At 39.8% G+C, this 18,223-nt stretch overlaps 1 long non-coding RNA gene across 1 annotated transcript; it reads left to right on the forward strand.

Annotated features, from left to right (window-relative positions):
- The first annotated feature begins 428 nt into the window (after positions 1-428).
- On the forward strand, positions 429-15,910 carry LOC144588190 (uncharacterized). Its single transcript, XR_013543592.1, has 2 exons — positions 429-8,182; positions 8,760-15,910. It is a non-coding gene; the product is annotated as an uncharacterized LOC144588190 (long non-coding RNA).
- Positions 15,911-18,223: the final 2,313 nt, after the last annotated feature.

Consider the following 18,223-nt stretch of genomic DNA (forward strand, 5'->3'; position numbering starts at 1 on the left):
TTGCATGGAAGCTGGACCTGCTGCCTGGGCACATGCAGCTGCCACTCAGCTGACAGGCAGGCGCATGTGCGCAGGCAGCAGCCCTGGCTTCCACGCAAGGGGCCAGGCTGGCCTCTCAGGATGGCAGAGGCAACGGCTTAAAGACAAATTCAGGAGGCGACGGGGCAGGGGGAGGGGCAGACGTCCTGTTTCGCTGAAGTGATATGAAACTCCAAGGGGGAAAAAAAAGTTCAGCTTCATTTTGTTTTGAAAAAATGGGATCCCCGAACGGAACCAGGAACCAGACCAGTTCATGCTTCTGTTCTCGTTCATGCCCATCTCTACTTGCAATATAATACAGGTGGTTCAGCAAATCAATTGGAAGTCTGCTTCTGTGAAGTGGAACAGAAAAAGCTCCCCTTGTACTAGGTCAGATCATTGTTCTCTCTCAGTTTGTGATGAAGTAGTGGTGGGTCCTTGTTTTGTCACAGGGAAAAACAGACAAGGGGCAGGGAAGGTCAGGTTTATTGAGGTTTTGAACCACTTCTAAGACAGCTTGTGCAACAAGAAGGCTCATGAGTCATCACTCGGATGCTACACCCCCTGCTTTGCTCTATGATGGGTCCAACAACACTATGTTAAAAACCAGGGGGAAGGCACTAGGAAGAGAGGCAATGCTTGCCTGGACTTAAATTCTTTGTGCCATTTGGAGCAACATAGACTCTTTCAAACAGAGCCAGTGAGCCCTAACAGGGGATGCAAATGGGAAGAAAGAGGTCTCCAGGCTTTAAAGCCACCTCACAAAAATCAGACTATTTCCTCCTCCAAGGTTGCTTGCCTTCAGATTTATTTCTTAGCCTGGAAACATGGAGAAGCAGAGCATTTCCCTGATGCTTCAATGGATGCCCTAAAGCATAACAACCCTATCCATGTCACCTACTATCTGTTCTTTTTAAATGAAGTTGCCAAGGACTGTGTCTTCAACCATCTGCATGGAAAACATGTGATCTACCACTACCCTAGGATCTCTCTTCATGAGTCCCTAAGTCCATCTGTAGCTACTGCTGCCCCTCCCCTTCCAGAGGGAAGAGTCTAAAATCTGGACTGTCTCATTAAAAGTGAATGAAAGGTAGGAATCTCTTCTCCACTATCCCCCCCCCCACTGTCTCCTTACCAAATGTAATTATACTATACTTGAGTGTGGATTTTAGCTGTATATGCTTTAGGAGGAGATTTCTAGTCAGGGAGGCTTTTGAGGCATTTGGGCAGGGAATTTATTTGCTTTTTTGTGTTCGTGTATGTATGTATGTATGTATGTAAATTATTTGTTTGAATCTAAATCAATCTGTAAATAAATAATGCACTCTAACACTGACAAGTGACACCCATAGTGGCTGGCGAGAGGAAAGACACAACAAACAGTGGTGGGTGGAGTCAGGGACAAGAGCTGATTTTCTCTGTCACTCTGTCTCTTTCTCTGTCTTTCTCTCACACAAGCGGACAAGTAAGCAGTCACATATTCAGACTTATTTATTTATTTATTTATTTATTTATTTATTTAGTTATTTATTTATTCGATTTTTACCCCGCCCCTCTAGACAACGTCTAACACAAATACAGAAACCTTACCTGTATGGAGGGCTATTTTTTAGTGGAAAATAAATAAATAAATAAATAAATAAATAAATAAATAAATAAATAAATAAATAAATAAATAAATAAATAAATAAATAAATAAATAACTATGTCTACAGTTTTCTTTCTTTTGTTGGTTTATATTTCATTAAACATAAGGGAAAGAATAGTTGTTTGATTTTTGTTAAATGGCCATAGCCTCCTATTGTTTTGCCTTTACTAGATATTAAATAATAATACATTCACAGAATCAATACTTGAGTTTCACATATCTACTGCCTGAAAATTTTCTTTTTTTAAAAAAATGCATCTTTCCAAGGTGTACCACCCAAACTGACCACTAGTGGGTACCAGAGACTGTGATATATATAGCATTTCTATACCTGCACTTTTCAACATCCGCGAGAGGGGGTGTGCTTGGAACTGATTCCCACAGAAACCATGGTCCTGCTGTAATAATCATCTTGTGCCATCAGGTCATTTCTGCCTTATGACAATCCTTTTCAGAGTTTTTCAGATAGAAATTGTTCAGAAGTGGTTTACCATTCTCTTCTTCTAGGAGCTTCCTGGGACTCTGCAGCTTGTCCAAGGCCACACATTGTGGCTGTATTCATAGGAGGCACAGTGGGGAATTGAACTCTCAACCTCTGGCTCCGCAGCCAGATGCCTAAACCACTGAGCTATCCAGCCAGCATACCAGAGCTTAAGTATAAATGTTTAACATTGCCAACATCTAGGCAGATATAAAAAGCAGATGTAAAAGCTACTGGAAGTCATAAATCCTTATTCTAAGATGATATCAGGAGCTACTTCAATAGCTGTAAACCTTCATTGTTGTTATAATGATGGAATGTTGCAGATATTTCAGTTTTAATTTGGGTTGTAGTGATTTTGGCTAAGATTTTATATTTTTAACTTAACTTTCTATATTCTCAGGATTAGAATAGCACAGATGATTGAGTTATACACCAAACAATGTGTCATTTAATGTTCAATGTCCAAAACCTGTTGATAATTAAATTGTACAGATGTTAAAATAATAATTATGTGCCAGAAAGTGCATTTGGACTGATGGCAACCCTCCCAGGGTTTTCTGGGTTTAAAACACTCAAACGTCCTTCACCAGACTCTCCTTCTGGGTCTGTGAGGCTTGTGCAAGGCCACACAGATGGCAGGGTACATCTCTCCATTAACCATATACACGCCATGTGATCTCAACTGATCCCAATCCTTGGAGGCACAATGGGATTGGAACTCTGCTTTCTGCATTCCAGCTTGCAAAGGTATGCATGCTAGTTCATCACAGATTTTATCCTGTTTTGGAGAGCAGGAAAACCCACCCAGGCAGTTGTTCTTCCAAATCATGTTGAAGTATTTTAAAAAAAATTAAAAGCAAACTACCAAGTTTAGCGCTAGATCACCTTATCACTACATAGATATACTAGTGTAGCACTAAACCACCTCTGCATGGACAAAAAAAAGAGAGAGATGAAAATCGATATGAAAGAGAAACAACTCCAATGAATTATAGCAGACTACTGTTTCTGTAGCATGTGTGCATACGTTTGTATGTTATGCAGAACTTTTGAAAACCGTCTCTTTCCCAGAATGCCCTGCAACACTTTAAACAACCCATCAGCTTTACAATGAACCATAGAAGGGATCAGCAGAGTGGAGGGGGGGGGGTCAAAGAAAAGCTGTCCAACAGATCAAATGCATCAGATTGAGGGACCAGTATGGATACTGGCACCAAAACAATTTGCAGTCTTTGTGTGATCACCTAACCTGAACAGAAGGGGGAAAATAGGGTGAATCAAGCCACAGCAAAGTCAAATTGCTCCAATTCAGCTTCCCACTATAGTTGCAGCTCCATGGCTCAAGTGAACCCAGAGAGCTCTTCATGGTTATGCGCGGATTTGAACCTGAGACTCCCAGGCATCCTGGGATGGTGTGGGGATCTTTTCTCTTGTATTTTTTAAAGTGTTATGCAAATGAATTTGGACTTTTATTCCGAGGGCCAGGACTTCAATCTGAGCCCTCCGGTGATTCTCACTTGTTCAGTGTGGTTTATCAGTGTTGGCTGGAGGCCCAGGAATCCCAGACTGACCTCACAATGGAGCATTTCTGCCAGCTCAGTGAACTGCCCCCTTAGATAAACATCACAGCTGAAAATGCAGGTTTGGAAAACCCAGCCAGTTAATTACACATGCAGAAGGATAAGAGGTCTAAGAATTAAGGAGGAGATCACTTTGGTGAAGCACAAGTGCAGGGCATTCCATGTGCCTACTTAAAGTAAGCCCCAAGCCATTCAAAGGGATTTCCTCTAAGGTAAGTCAGTATAAGGCTGCAGCCTCAGTTAACCAGAAATATGTTATGCAAGCTTCCATGTTGATCTAACTGAAGGACCAAAGTAGAAGGCAAAGATGCCTTCCATGCTTAAAGTGAACACAACTCCATGCTGTTTTGTAGTAGGAATCTTTCATCTGTTATGGGTTTTCCTTTGTAGATTTTATTTTATATATAAAATATGTATATTTTGCTTTTTATCCTTTAAGAAGTCCCCAAAGTAGTTTCATTTTAAAAGTGCCCTAAGAAAAATCACAATAAAATGAAGCTTAAATATACAATTGAAGTAAATAACCATTTAAAGATCAAAAAATAAAACAAAGCCCCACAGATGCAAAATAAGAAAACACAATAAAAGATGAAATCACTATTTCTCCTGGAAGACCCAAATCATTCTAATTTAAAATGACACCCTTGCTCCAGCTCATATTTCAGAGGGAAAGAAGGGAAATGTCCATAAATAAGGCCCATAGTATATGTCTATCTCTTGTCGAAAAGTCAACAAAGTTATCTAGACTATCTAGATCTATACCCATACATTTTTATCTCCTAAAAAGAAGTATCAACTAAATATTACAAAGAACTCCTTGACAGTAAGAGTTCCCAGAGTAGTAGCTGTGCTAATTTGTATATATATAGCCTATATAACAAAAACAAAAGTTGTATGGCACCTTTAAGACTAAAATATAGTCTTTTTGTCTTAAAAGCTCCACAGCAAAATAAGCTAGTGCTATATGATATAAATCAGCACATACCAAACAAGTGGATATAACTCTTAATGAATCATGGGGGGTTATTAGCGGCTGCCTGAAACATACCCCTATTGCCCCTCCAGAAGTATGCTGAGAAGTGCTAGCAAATAATTAACAAAATAAGGTAATACAGGACCAAACTCAATCACTTCATGGACTCCAACTCCCTAGATGACAACTAAAATTGAGGAAAAATTTTCGGCTCAAGCTCTAAAAATTAAACCAGAATAGGCTGGAATAAACCTATGGAAAACAAAAACAATAGACATTGCTGAATGGATGAATATTGAAGAGTGTCTCTCAGCAGGAAAAGATTCAAGCTGGACCATCTGGAAGTCATTTAATAGAATTTGAAGCAAAGTAGGAACATCAAAGAATAATCAATTCAATCAATGCAGCACTTATGGGCATGCAATTTTTGCCCCATCATATATACTGTACAAGAGAAGATCTAGCAAATGACTGAGTTAATGCTATTAAAGTAGCCCTCTTCTGGTAAAAATATTAAAGATTAAATATCTTAACTTTTTAATTTTTTTTAATTTTACCTATATTTCATATATGTTCATAATTTTAAATTGTGCAATGCTGTGATATGAAAGAAGAAGAAAGATTATTTTTTTTTATTTCATTGTATGCATCTGTTAATTACAATCCACTCTCTCTGATACAATGGTATGAGCTGATCAACAATGAAACAACCAACCTCAAAAGTGGACTTTCCTTTGTTGGAGGTTTCTAAAAAGAGTTTGGATAACCACAAAGGGCAGTTTCCTACATTGGCAGGGGGCTGGACTAGATGACCATCAGAGTACCTTCAAATTCCATGGTTCTGTCATTCTATGATTTATTGTATCAAAAAAGAGAAGTTGTATCTCGTGTATGTTCACGTACATGATAATTTATACTTACAAAATAATTTCCCCCTTGCCTTTGTTCATTATAATTGTTTGATTCTTGTTGTTTTGATGTAGAATAATTGAGCAATTTCTTATTCTTAATTTATCTAGCCCAGTCGAACTGCAAAAGTGTGGCAGGAGCTTCCATTAGAGATTCACCAGGCCTCCTCCCTCTCAATGTTTAAGAGGGTGTTAAAGACCAAACTTAAAAAAAAAAAGCATTTAAGGATATCTACACCCTGGAATAGTGACAGATTCAGGTCATCTGTTCTGCCATCATTTGGGTTTGTTGTCATTGGTTTAACTTTTATTTGTGTTGGTGATGGTAGTTTATTGTGGAATGTTAAGTTTGGGAGGGTTGATTTCTTATACTATATTTATTGTTAATCACACAGAGTAGAACACTCCACTAAATCAGGTGGTGTGAAAGTATTTGAAATGAATAAATAAAATCTGAAGCTATCTTCCAAAAGTATATGTAGATGATTATGCTAAAACGCAGTATTCCTTCAACCCCCTGCCTAAGCAGTAAGTTGCAATGAACGCAACAGAACTGACTCAACAGAACCAAACAGTATTGTGAGATGGTCAGGATTGTGCTGTACTTTTATTTTTTTTAATAAAATGAAATGAAGTGAAATAAGACAAATTAAAATAGGGTGTTCCTCTGTTCTTGAATCAAATTAAGACCAGAAAACCTTAATATAATTAAAAACAAGATTTCCAAATCTATTTCATGCACAAGTCAATAGAAGAGAATGCCCTCCAAAATGTTTTTAAGTGGTTTCTTTCTTTCTTTCTTTCTTTCTTTCTTTCTTTCTTTCTTTCTTTCTTTCTTTCTTTCTTTCTTTCTTTCTTTCTTTCTTTCTTTAACATTTCTTGAACACATAACATTCGGGTTGGTATTTTATTTATTCTTATCCTGATATGTGATATGTGATTGAACTACCAAATGCATGTTCGACTGACCAAGAAATCCTGCCAAGGAATTTATGACATCACTGACATTGAATAATGAGGGTATAAATAGCATACATGGACAACAACCAACAGCTGTTCCTGTTTCTACTGTTTTTCTTTGCATGAACTTGTGACACCTTTTCAGATTTATCTGCGGTTTGGCTGGGGGAAAAAAGGAAAAGGAAAAAAAACACATGACAACCAGATGTTCACAGCTAATTGAATAGATACACCCTGCCCTACTGACGCAAGGAGACAACCCTTCCCTGCTCTAGCCTGGATGTAAAGAATAATTAGCAGGAAATAGTCCAGATATCTATGTCACCGGATTCCTTCCTTCCTTCCTTCCTTCCTTCCTTCCTTCCTTCCTTCCTTCCTTCCTTCCTTCCTTCCTTCCTCTCTCTCTCTCTCTCTCTCTCTCTCTCTCTCTCTCAGTCAAAATATATGTTACAGAGAGCACATCATTAGAAGATCAAATTCTTTAGATGCTGAAACTATCTGATGGTCACAGCACGAGTCTTCATGCCTGCCATAGTCTGCAAACCAGATTTCTTTGTTTTGTGATGGAACATTGAGAAGTGATTATGAGTGAAATTTGCAAATCTCAATTTTCAGACATGAAGGCCTGCCAGAATCATGTTTCAAGAACACTAATGCTATCTTAACTAGCATGCTTTGTTATCTGTAATGTATAATTTGTTCCTTTTTCTATCTCAGTCCATCTCTCCAGGCTTGAAAATATTGAAAAGATCAAGCTACAGAGTTGGCTAAAGCCGTTTTGCTACTTGAGGTACAGCAGCAAATATTGACACACACTCTCTTCCCTACTATGCATGCATACTCAAGGCCAGATCATTTATTTTGGCACCTGAAAAGAGAACTTTTCCACAAGGCTCTCCCCGGCAGGAGAAATAAAACAAGAATCATTCTGGTAACTAAGCGTTAGTTACCTTTTCATGACACCCAGTATCTGCTGCCTGATTAGGTAGACCACATTGTTCTACCTAATCAAGGCTGGTGGTTCAGGAGCATCCCACTCTCTTGAGATTTCAGGGCCAGAAAAAGAGACCAGAGATGGGTCTTTGAGTTGTCGTGGGGCAAATCCTCAAAATGTTGGGAGGGGGGATTTTTCCTCCAGGCTTTGCACTGCTGCTGGAAAGAGTTTATTTATTTTATTTACAATATTTTTTAGCCGCACCATTGCCAGTGGCTTCTGGGCGGCGTTGTGCAACAGAAACAAAATAGCCCATGTGTTGCAGTTCGGGTACTCTGCCCCTGCTGTGTTCCAAACAGCACAATGTTATTGACAAAAAAAACCATGAGCAAGGACACACACACACTTTCTAGTCTTTGCGTGCTGCTGGTTTGTATTCCTCACTGGAGATCATTCAGCTGCCGATTGGTGCCCTGAAACCTCAGCTGGGCAGTGCATACTCTGTGAAGGGTAGAGCCAAAAGCAGGTTTTGAAGATCCTACTGAGAAAAATGAGGAGACAGAGGAATGCCAATGTACAGCAGTGGAGTATTGCCTAGTGCCAGAGACAACCATGTACACTTGGTAAATTCATTGGTCATGGCCAGCCACAGAAATGCACCACAGAACTTTAATCAGGTAAACTGGCATGTGCAATGAAAGTACTGAGGTTCACAGTTAAAAGACTGAGAGGAATAAATCGCAATGAAAAACTGAGAATGCCTGCTGACAAGTCCTGCAAATTTGGTTAATTGCTGTTGCAATTTTTAAAATATTTTATAACTAGATTTTGCTTTGTAATTTTGTTGGGTAATTGGAGGGTTGTGGCTTAATGGGACTTCATAATTTTTGGGCAAAATCTGGTTGTCTATCATAATTTTTTATTGTTGTCTGTTGTGATTACATGAATGTTGACTTGTAACAAGTTCTAATATTGGAAGATATTATGTTTAATATTACATAACATAACCATATATTATGTTTAATATATTATATTTAACAATATATTATCTTTATATATTGTATATGTTATTGTTATATTGTTATATTATTATAACAATATAACAATAATATATATACAATATAAATACATAACAATATATTATGTTTAATATTATGTTTAAATGTAAAATTAAACATAAATGCAATTATGTTTAATTTAAAAAAATAAGATAACCTGTCCCGCCCCCACACCCATATGATATATCCACCTAAGGGAATGTGTCACCAAAGAAATCCCAGCAAGAGACAGCTAGGAGAGGGTGTTGAGCAGCCGGATCCCTCACCACCCACCCTTGGAGTTCCTGATCAAGACCTTGATGGTGGAGCTGTCCTTCCAGTGACCCTTGAGACGTGTTCATCTGACTGCAGCCCTGTGCCGCAAATTCAGGTTGGACTGCAGATTAATGGGGTTTGCAGCAGCCTCCTGAACGGCTATACTTTTTCTCCATTATTCTCCTTGATTTTATTTTATTGTCAACACTTGATTTCAATGGTGTTTCATAATTTGGGGAGGTATTCTCCAGGGATGGGGACTCAACTCACAGGACTCATTGTCAAGTCAGACTTAAGTCACACCCATGACTCAACTTGAACTCAACTCAGGTTCTATTTTTTTCAATTATTCTGACTCGGCCTGTGACTTGGAACTCACTCACCACTTCCCTTTTTTTTCTGGAGAAAAATAAGCTTGTTTTTAATAGGGACTCAAACATGGGGCTTGGGACGCCAGACTTGGTACCAAAGACACGGACTCGGGACTTGGACCCAAAGACTTGCCAGCCTCCCTAGTATTCTCAGAAACATCACTTTCCATGTTTCTTGTGGTTGACTGTAAAGTCTGAAAATTAGTAACATGCACGGTATAATTCATTGACCTTTGCAAGAAAAGGATATGATGCCGTTGTCGTATTTTGGGCAATTTCCTATCTCTGCCTGACCACCTGTTAAAAAAGCAAAAGACAGCAGTATTAAAGGGCCTTTTTTAAAAATGCATATGGCTTAAAACACATCATTATGCATCAACAATAAGGAAGCAACCCTTGAAAATAATTAACATGTTAAATTTTCTGGTTCTATCTCTTTTCCTTTCACCAAAACAACAACTTATTTTCTAAAAGATGAAAGATATGTGCACTCCTTTGGACTAAAACTGCTTCCCCCCCCCCCCCGCTCCTCAAAATATTTAGGCTCTCTCCCCTCAGCGAAGTCATTAAATGAATTAGTTTTCCACAGCAAAGGCTAAGCAAAAATGAGTGGCATTTTGGGCTTCTTAGAGTCTGGTGCCCTTAAGACAAAGTGACTTCTAACCGGATCCTGAGCATAAGACAAATTACTGTTGAATGTGCATAAATGTAGGTGTTTTAGGTTTTTCTTGTCTGAGGCGTCATATAAAAAACCTGATTGTTCCAGAAGTTCTCAGCAAATATATTAATAGATGGTACGTCTTCCATTAGAACTGGATATGGAACAACTGATTGGTTCAAAATTGGGAAAGAAGTAAGACAAGGCTGTATATTGTCCCCCAGCTTATTTAACTTATATGCAGAATACATCATGTGAAAGGCCGGACTGGAAGAATCCCAAACTGGAATTAAGATTGCTGGAAGAAATATCAACCACCTCCGATATGCAGATGATACCACTCTGATGGCAGAAAGTGAGGAGGAATTAAGGAACCTTGTAATGAGGGTGAAAGAGGAGGGTGCAAAAAAATGGTCTGAAGCTCAACATCAAAAAAAACTAAGATCATGGCCACTGGTCCCATCACCTCCTGGCAAATAGAAGGGGAAGATATGGAGGCAGTGACAGATTTTACTTTCTTGGGCGCCCTGATCACTGCAGATGGTGACAGCAGCCACGAAATTAAAAGACACCTGCTTCTTGGAAGGAAAGTGATGACAAACCTCAACAGCATCTTACAAAGCAAAGACATCACCTTGCCAACAAAAGTCCGAATAGTCAAAGCTATGGTTTTTCCTGTAGTGATGTATGGAAGTGAGAGCTGGACCATAAAGAAAGCAGACCGCCGAAGAACTGATGCTTTTGAACTGTGGTGCTGGAGGAGACTCTTGAGAGTCCCCTGGACTGCAAAGAGAACAAACCTATCCATTCTAAAGGAAATCAACCCTGAGTGCTCACTGGAAGGACAGATCCTGAGGCTTCAATACTTTGGCCATCTCATGAGAAAAGACTCCCTGGAAAAGACGCTGATGTTGGGAAAGTGTGAAGGCAGGAGGAGAAGGGGACAACAGAGGATGAGATGGTTGGACAGTGTCACCGAAGCTACCAACATGAAATTGACCCGACGCCGAGAGGCAGTGGAAGACAGGAGGGCCTGGCGTGCTCTGGTCCATGGGGTCAGGAAGAGTCGGACCCAACTAAACGACTAAACAACAACAACGTCTTCCATGGTGCAATGAATCATCTATTGCCAAAGAGTAGATTACAGGCTTTGTAAAACACACACTTAAAAAAATATTTTGGTTTTTTTTAATAATCATTTTTTCAAAACTCCAAATAATACCAAGAATGCCTTAGTCTACTCCATGATCTTAACAGTGTTCCAGAATGATGATATAGTAATAGTTACAGGCTTCATTCCAGATTTAATAAAAAATCAAAATGAATTGCAGAAATTCATTGAGCTGCCATACACTATCATAATCTGACATGCATTTTTTTCTCTAGAATTTTGTAGTAACAAGCACTGTAGAAATTGTTCTTGTTTTCTTGTTAACGTAGTGGTTTCCAACCTTGGATCCTCAGATGTTCTTGGACTAAAACTCCCAGAGGTTTTCATCACTAGCTGTGCTGGCCAGGATTTCTGGGAGTTGCAGTCCAAGAACATCTGAGGAGCCAAGGTTGGGAACCACTCAGCATGACACCACTCTCTCTGCTTCCAGGTTTTCACAACAATTCTCACCCAGGATACATTGCCTGGACTTGTATCCTAAAGCACCTTGACGCCACGGCAATTGCTCTTTGGTTGGAAGAAAGGGCAGGAGACGTCCACACTTCCCCTCACACACAGGCCAATCAAGTTTCAGATGTTTATTTTTGGCCCAGTCATACATTCTGTAACTCAAATTATTAAGCCAAAGTGTGCACATCTGCAGAAGGTCAGCACAATACACATTGGCAGCTCATAAGGCCAGCCAACAGGACAGTTATAAAGAGTACTGGATAGTTAAGCCCTAAATGTTAAAGTAGGAACACTGTGAATGTAAAGTAAAGGCACAAATGAAAAAGAACAATGAAACTGGCAATGAGGGCTGTAGGTACAACCTAAGGTGTTAATATCAAAAGACTAATGTGAAGTGCTTCTGATATTGAATATCACTCCCTGCTTCAGCACAGGTTGAAACTTGGTGATTCCTGGAGACCTTTCCAGCACTACAGTTCAATGACTGTATTTGACACATCCTAACGGTTGAAGCTGACTGAAACATTTAATTCAGACCCCACTGGATGATTCAGAAACCCTTACACGGTTTGGTTTGGACTGATTCTGAACAAAATCAAAATCTTGATCCAGAAATCCAAGCCATCATATTTCCAGTTAACCATCATTCAGAAACAGGTACATATATGTATACATTTTCAGAAACAGCTGCTCCTCCTAAAAGGATCAGCCCTGTACTGTTTTAGAAATATAGGTGCAAGAGGTCTTATGCTAGAGCAGCTTTTACAGTTTGGTGGCTTTCCAAAAATCAATAGATACTCTCCTGTGTTTTGCAGAAAACTGTAATGATAATGAGATTCAGCATACTGTTTGCCCTTGTTAGGAAACCTGCAAATTTCAGAAGCAAATGAGCATCATTTTTGTGGGGCACCAGCATTCAAATGTTGGACAGGCTACTTGCTTTCCGTTTCCTCTCCAGGTGGGCGTGTGTGGTCATGCGCACAAAGGCACTGGCAGTTTGAATGAAAGCATCCTTCAAAATTTCAGAAGCAGATAGAGGATTACAATTAATTTTTAAAAAAGATTTTAAATATTTATTTTTTAGTCTGGGATATTAGTAATGCTTGAGTAAACAGTATTGCCCCTCACATTGCATGAGGATTGCTCCTGAATCCCCTTGTGATTTTGTTTTGACTTCATATAGGAACAACAATGCACAATGTGGAAGTACCTGCAGCAGCCAGCTAACTACATAGGATGAGGATGCAATGGAAAATTTTTGAAAATTGCCCCACTCCACAAACATGTTTGCAATCACAGCCTCTTTTAAAAAAAATAAACAAGAAAAAATATTACAGCTTTTAATTGATCTACCCATCCTAAATATTTCCAAACAACACCATTTTAATATGCATACCTGGAAGTACTGCCTCTTCTCTAAAACTCCACAAAAAGCATTTTTACAAAATCGGCTAAACCTGGCACAAGCCACTAAAATCCTGAGTGCACACCTGTGATGGGCGTATGATATTGGAACTCCACAATGTACAGAACCTCCTTTCCTTCTCCTCCTCCCTTTCTCGAATTTAGCCAGCATTCTCCTGCCATGTAATTATGACAAAGATTACCAAGTGAATCTCCCCATCCCATCCCACCCTTTAGACACACTGGGCACTCAGTGTGGGCAATCAACTCTAATAGTTGTCATTAAGTTTGCCGTGAGGTGGCGGGAGAAGATAAATCGAAGGCATGCACTTCAGCACTGCACACACTGTTGGCTGATGGCTGCTGAGTAATGATTTTTTCTTTCTCTCTAATTGGGGGAGAGCAGCAGCCCTAATGGATGCAGCCTCTCTGTGCATTTTCACGGTCTCTGCAGTCAATAACCCTCACTGTGCCTGGCACACAGGAGTTCCTGAAAGCCCCTTTGTAATAATGGATTGATGGAGGTTACATAAACCACTGTCTCCTACTGAGTCAGCCCTCTGTCAGGATCCTGGCACTCTGACAATGGCATTTTAGAAGGTTAGGTGTGGGATGCCAAAACAGCCAATGACCCTCTCTGTTCTGCTCTATTCCCTTCTGTTCTCTTGCCCAGTCTGGGAGCAAAGACCCATTTCCACGCTGCAGGATTCAAAGGCCCTAGGATGGCCGTGGTACTTTAAGATGTGGACAGCAATTCAAAGTTGTTGCTTGATGGGCCACCCTTCTCTTTTCTCTTTTTCCTCTTCCCTCCTCCCAAAATTAGGAACAATGACGAATTAATTAGTATTTCAAATCACATTATTCCGTGCTGAAATCAATGGGAGCTCACTTTGCAGCAATGACTCACCAGGGATATGTCACTTCTGTTCAGGCACGTGGCATTTGCTCTGGTGCCCCATTGTCTTTCAGGCACTATTTTAGTTGCTGCCTGGCCTGTTGGCATATAAATCCCTGCAGAGTTTGGCTTCAGCTTACGATCTTCAAAAATCACTCCCTGCTGTCATGCTCATTGCAGTCTCTCAGGGTGCTTCCAGACTGAGGGCTCCTGCTGCTCACAGCTAAAAGACATTGTGCTGCTATTCTGTGTTTCCTTCTTAATGGAGTTCTTCTGGCAACAGAAAAGTTAGAAGAAATAAAAAGAAGGCCTGGGGAGGCTGGAAGTGGAAGTAGATCCCAACAGAACCTGATGATTCCAATTTCATGGAGGTGGGGTGGGGAGAAAGTCTGCTTGAGATTTTGATATAAATTTTGAAGGAGCTGTCCAAGGTGCTGAATCTACAGAAATTAAAGTTCAGCGTCTTGGATAGATCCTGTAAAGTTTGGACTAAAATCTGGAGTTGCAACATTACCCTTTCCAAAATCAAGAGGGACCAGCCCCCACTGCTAGATCACTCATAAATATCAGCAAATAGGCCATTCTGAAGTTTCAGTAAACATGCAGTCTAGAAAATTATTTATTTTATTTATTTAACTTATATGCTGCCCACTCTACCCAAAGGTCTCGGGGCGGCTTACAACAATTTAAAATGCCATTGTTGTTGCTGCTGTTGCTGCTGCTGCTGTTATGTGCCTTCAAGTCAGAAACAACTTATAGCATCCCTAATAAAACTTTCAAGGTAAGTGGGATATTTAAGGAGTGCTTTTAAGTTTCCACCTTGTTTTGAATCCTGGTTTCCAGGCCTAGTCTGTTACTCTATCCACTACACCATGCTGGGAATTCAGAAATGCCCACAGACCTGCTAAATATGTCCTGTGGGTGCTGGTTTCAGATCCCATCAAAGCATACTGCAGAAGCATTGACAGGGACAGCTTGTAACTCTAGGGGGCTCTTTAGTTGTGGAAGCATGCAAAAGCTCAAGCCCCATTTTCCTTCAGAATTGTTTTGTAGACCAGTTTCTCAATCATGGATCCCCAGATGTTCTTGGACTGCAACTCCCAGAAATCCTGATCAGCACAGCAAGTGGTGAAGGCTTCTGGGAATTCCAGTTCAAGAACATCTGGAGACCCCAGTTCGAGTTGTGCTGGCTGGGGTTTCTGGCAATTGCAGTTCAAGAACAGTTGGGTAACCCAAGGCTTAGAGCCACTGGTGTGGACCTTTCTAACCAGGCTGCTGTTCAGAGGTTAGAGTTAAGCTTTCTGCAGAAAATAAAGCATTGGCATATTATGTATTTCATCCTGATTATTACTTTTTTATTTAATATTTTATTGTGTGGATGTTTTATAGAAAAACCTGCATGTCTGAGGATACACACAAAAAAGTGTGTTCTGATAAGGTCAAAGTACACAACTGCCTATGGCTTTGTATACAAAATCAAACCAAGTGCCACCAGCAATTAAAACAAAGGTTTACATTTTTTTTCCAAACTCTTAAAGCCTGTTTGAACTTCAGTTCTTGTGTTGAAAGGACAAAATCCCATTTCAGTGGACTTGTATGAGGGTTTTAAAACTGATTGGTGGCCCCACAGGAAAGTGATTTACAGGCACAGTGCCTGTATTTTTGTGTCACTTGTGAACATCTGCATTTTATATGTATTTTAAGTCCAGTATCCACTTGCTAATTTTCCCCATGAAGCTGAGCAGATTTAGGAATGGCTTTTGCACAAATAAATTTTTTTTTCTCCTTATCCAGAAGTGTCTCTTTGATTTGGCCACCAACAACACTGCAGTCCCCACACACAGCTACTCTAAAATAAACTCCACTGGGTTCAAAGGGACTTTCTCTCAAACACCTGACAACAAGATCGCAACCTCATTTGGCTTTTTTCCCCTCCTCCTCTTTGCTGAAACTGTCCAGGCCCCCTGGAGTATTTTTGTCAATTGCCTTTAATCACACACACTAATCCTAGAATGAAAATACACATTGAAAACTGCCTGTCTCTCTTCAATGCCAGCACATCAATTCCAGGCACGAGACTCTGAGGGACTAAAGGCAGTCAGTGGCACATATGAAATCACTTATAGCTGATCCAACTAGCCCAACACTGTCTGGCCAACCTGGCAAGATCCATGTTTTAAGTAAATCAGCATGCTTCCTATCTGACAACCTTATGCTAGCATCATCCATGGCAATCACGGCCAAAAGAAGGAGGAGACACTTGATTCTGGCAGCTACTGGACTCTGCAAGGCATTTATTCCTGTACTTTACCATAGAATGTTAGACATCTTAAAGACTAATAGATGCATTCATAGTAGTTTCAAGCCTACAGGTAAAGTGAGACTCCTAGGCCTCACTGCCTGCTTCGAAGGGTTCCAAGTGGAGAGATCAGGTCAACCACAGGGTTTATGTTGGTTTTAAAACAAAGTTGAAGTTGTTTGGGTTATTGTTGTTTTTGTTGCATGCTATCAAATCACCTCCAACTTATGGTGATCCTATGAACAAACGATTTCTAAAATGTACCGTCCCCCAACAGCCCTGTTCAGCAATTGTAAACTCAAACATGTGGTCTCCTTTAGGGAGTAAATCCATCTTGTGTTTTGTCTTCCTCTTTTCCTGCTGCCGTCCACTTTCCCCAGCATTATTGTTTTTACCAGAGAATTCTGCCTTCTCATAATGTGCCCAAAGTAGGACAGCCTCAGTTTCATCATTTTTTGCCTTCAAACGTAGTTCAGGTTTGATTTGATCTAGAACCCACTTATCTGTCTTTCTGGCAGTCCAGAGTATCCGCAAAGCTGTCCTCCAGAATGGCATTTCAAACAAATATTTTTTTTCCTGTCAGCTTTCTTTACTGTCCAGCTTTTAAACCCATACATAGTGATCAAGAATACAAGAAAGTATGGATGATCTTGGTCTTGGTCTCTAGTAATATATCCTTACACTTGATGTTCTTTTCTAATTCCCTGGTTTGGGAGAGGGGCCATACATGTGTATATAGAAAATCCTTCACTCAAGAGGGCTGAGCACCTGAGATACAATCTGTCTTCTATTTATAATGCTGTCCTTTCATCCCTCTTCAGAAAGATCAAGACCACACCCACCAGAAAGGCCAAATGTTAACTATTGTTAACGACCCATGACTTCCATGGAGAACAACTACAGAAGTGAGATTTTCATTCACACACACCTGTCCTTTGTTCATCTAACAAGCCTATTCATCGAAGCTATGAACATGAATCTGACCCAACGCCCGGAGGCAGTGGAAGACAGGAGGGCCTGGCATGCTCTGGTCCATGGGGTCACAAAGTGTCAGACATGATTAAATGATTAACAACAATCTAGGGTTAAATTTTCCTTTGATTTCTTTGATCTTCTGGAAGAGATCACTTCCCCACCCTCTTTTGTTGTTTTCCTCTGTTTCTTTGCACTGGTTATTGAAATAGTTCTCTTTGAAGAGGCGGAGCTTCATTGCGGTTTTAATTTAAATTGTTGGGCTAAAAGTTGATCTATATGCTATAATATCTGGGTAAGGATGGGAGGAAGTACCTCGGGGAGGTTTATGATGGTGGGTTTGGTTTGTTGATAAAATAATGGAAACTAAAGAGTATGATTTATACAGACGATACTCATTGGAAAGATGGAAATGGCCTCCGAAAAATTAAAATATTAAATGTTGGGGACTTTGTCAGATAAAGAATGGCAGGTTATCATGCAAATGATAATAATAACAGGATTTCAGCAGGTAAATGAGTGCCTCAGCCAGATGGAAGATTTGATGAAAGAGAAGTTATCAGATGTTAAACAACAGTTAAATGAAACTACAGGAATTACTTTTCGCAATCTTCCCTAACAATATATCTGGTTTCAGTTCACAGTTCTTCTGGCTCATGGTCAATTGAGTTTAGTAATGCAATTCTGTTCCTCATGTTGACTTTAAATTCATCAGGAATGTTTTTTGAATTATATTTTGGCAATACAATTCTTTTAGTGTTCTTTTTCAGCTTTAATTTAATGTGGTTCGTTCCCATAGTCCATTTCCGGTCTTGTTTTGGCAGACAGAATACAGCATCTCCATCTCCTACTTCCAATTACATTGTCTATTTTATTTTCATTTGGTGATGTCCACACGTATCACCACCATCTACTCAGTTGTTTGAAATATGTATTTGCAATAAACAGATTGTTGGCTTCTCAGAAATCTATGAGAGGTCCTCCATTTCTGTCCACTAGATCAAATTTTCCAACATTTGGTTCTGCTTTGTTCCGGCTTTTGCATTCCAGTCATCTAGGATATTGATTTGGGTTATTATATTATTTTACAAAGGAAAATACTAAGGCTTGTAGCAACTTAGAATGATAAGCTTAATGAGCAATTTGCCTGAGGGCTACTCACAGAAAATGCATTGGTAGAAGTGC

The sequence above is a fragment of the Pogona vitticeps genome, chromosome 3, assembly GCF_051106095.1.
Source record: "Pogona vitticeps strain Pit_001003342236 chromosome 3, PviZW2.1, whole genome shotgun sequence".
In the NCBI taxonomy this organism is placed as follows: Eukaryota; Metazoa; Chordata; class Lepidosauria; order Squamata; family Agamidae; genus Pogona; species Pogona vitticeps.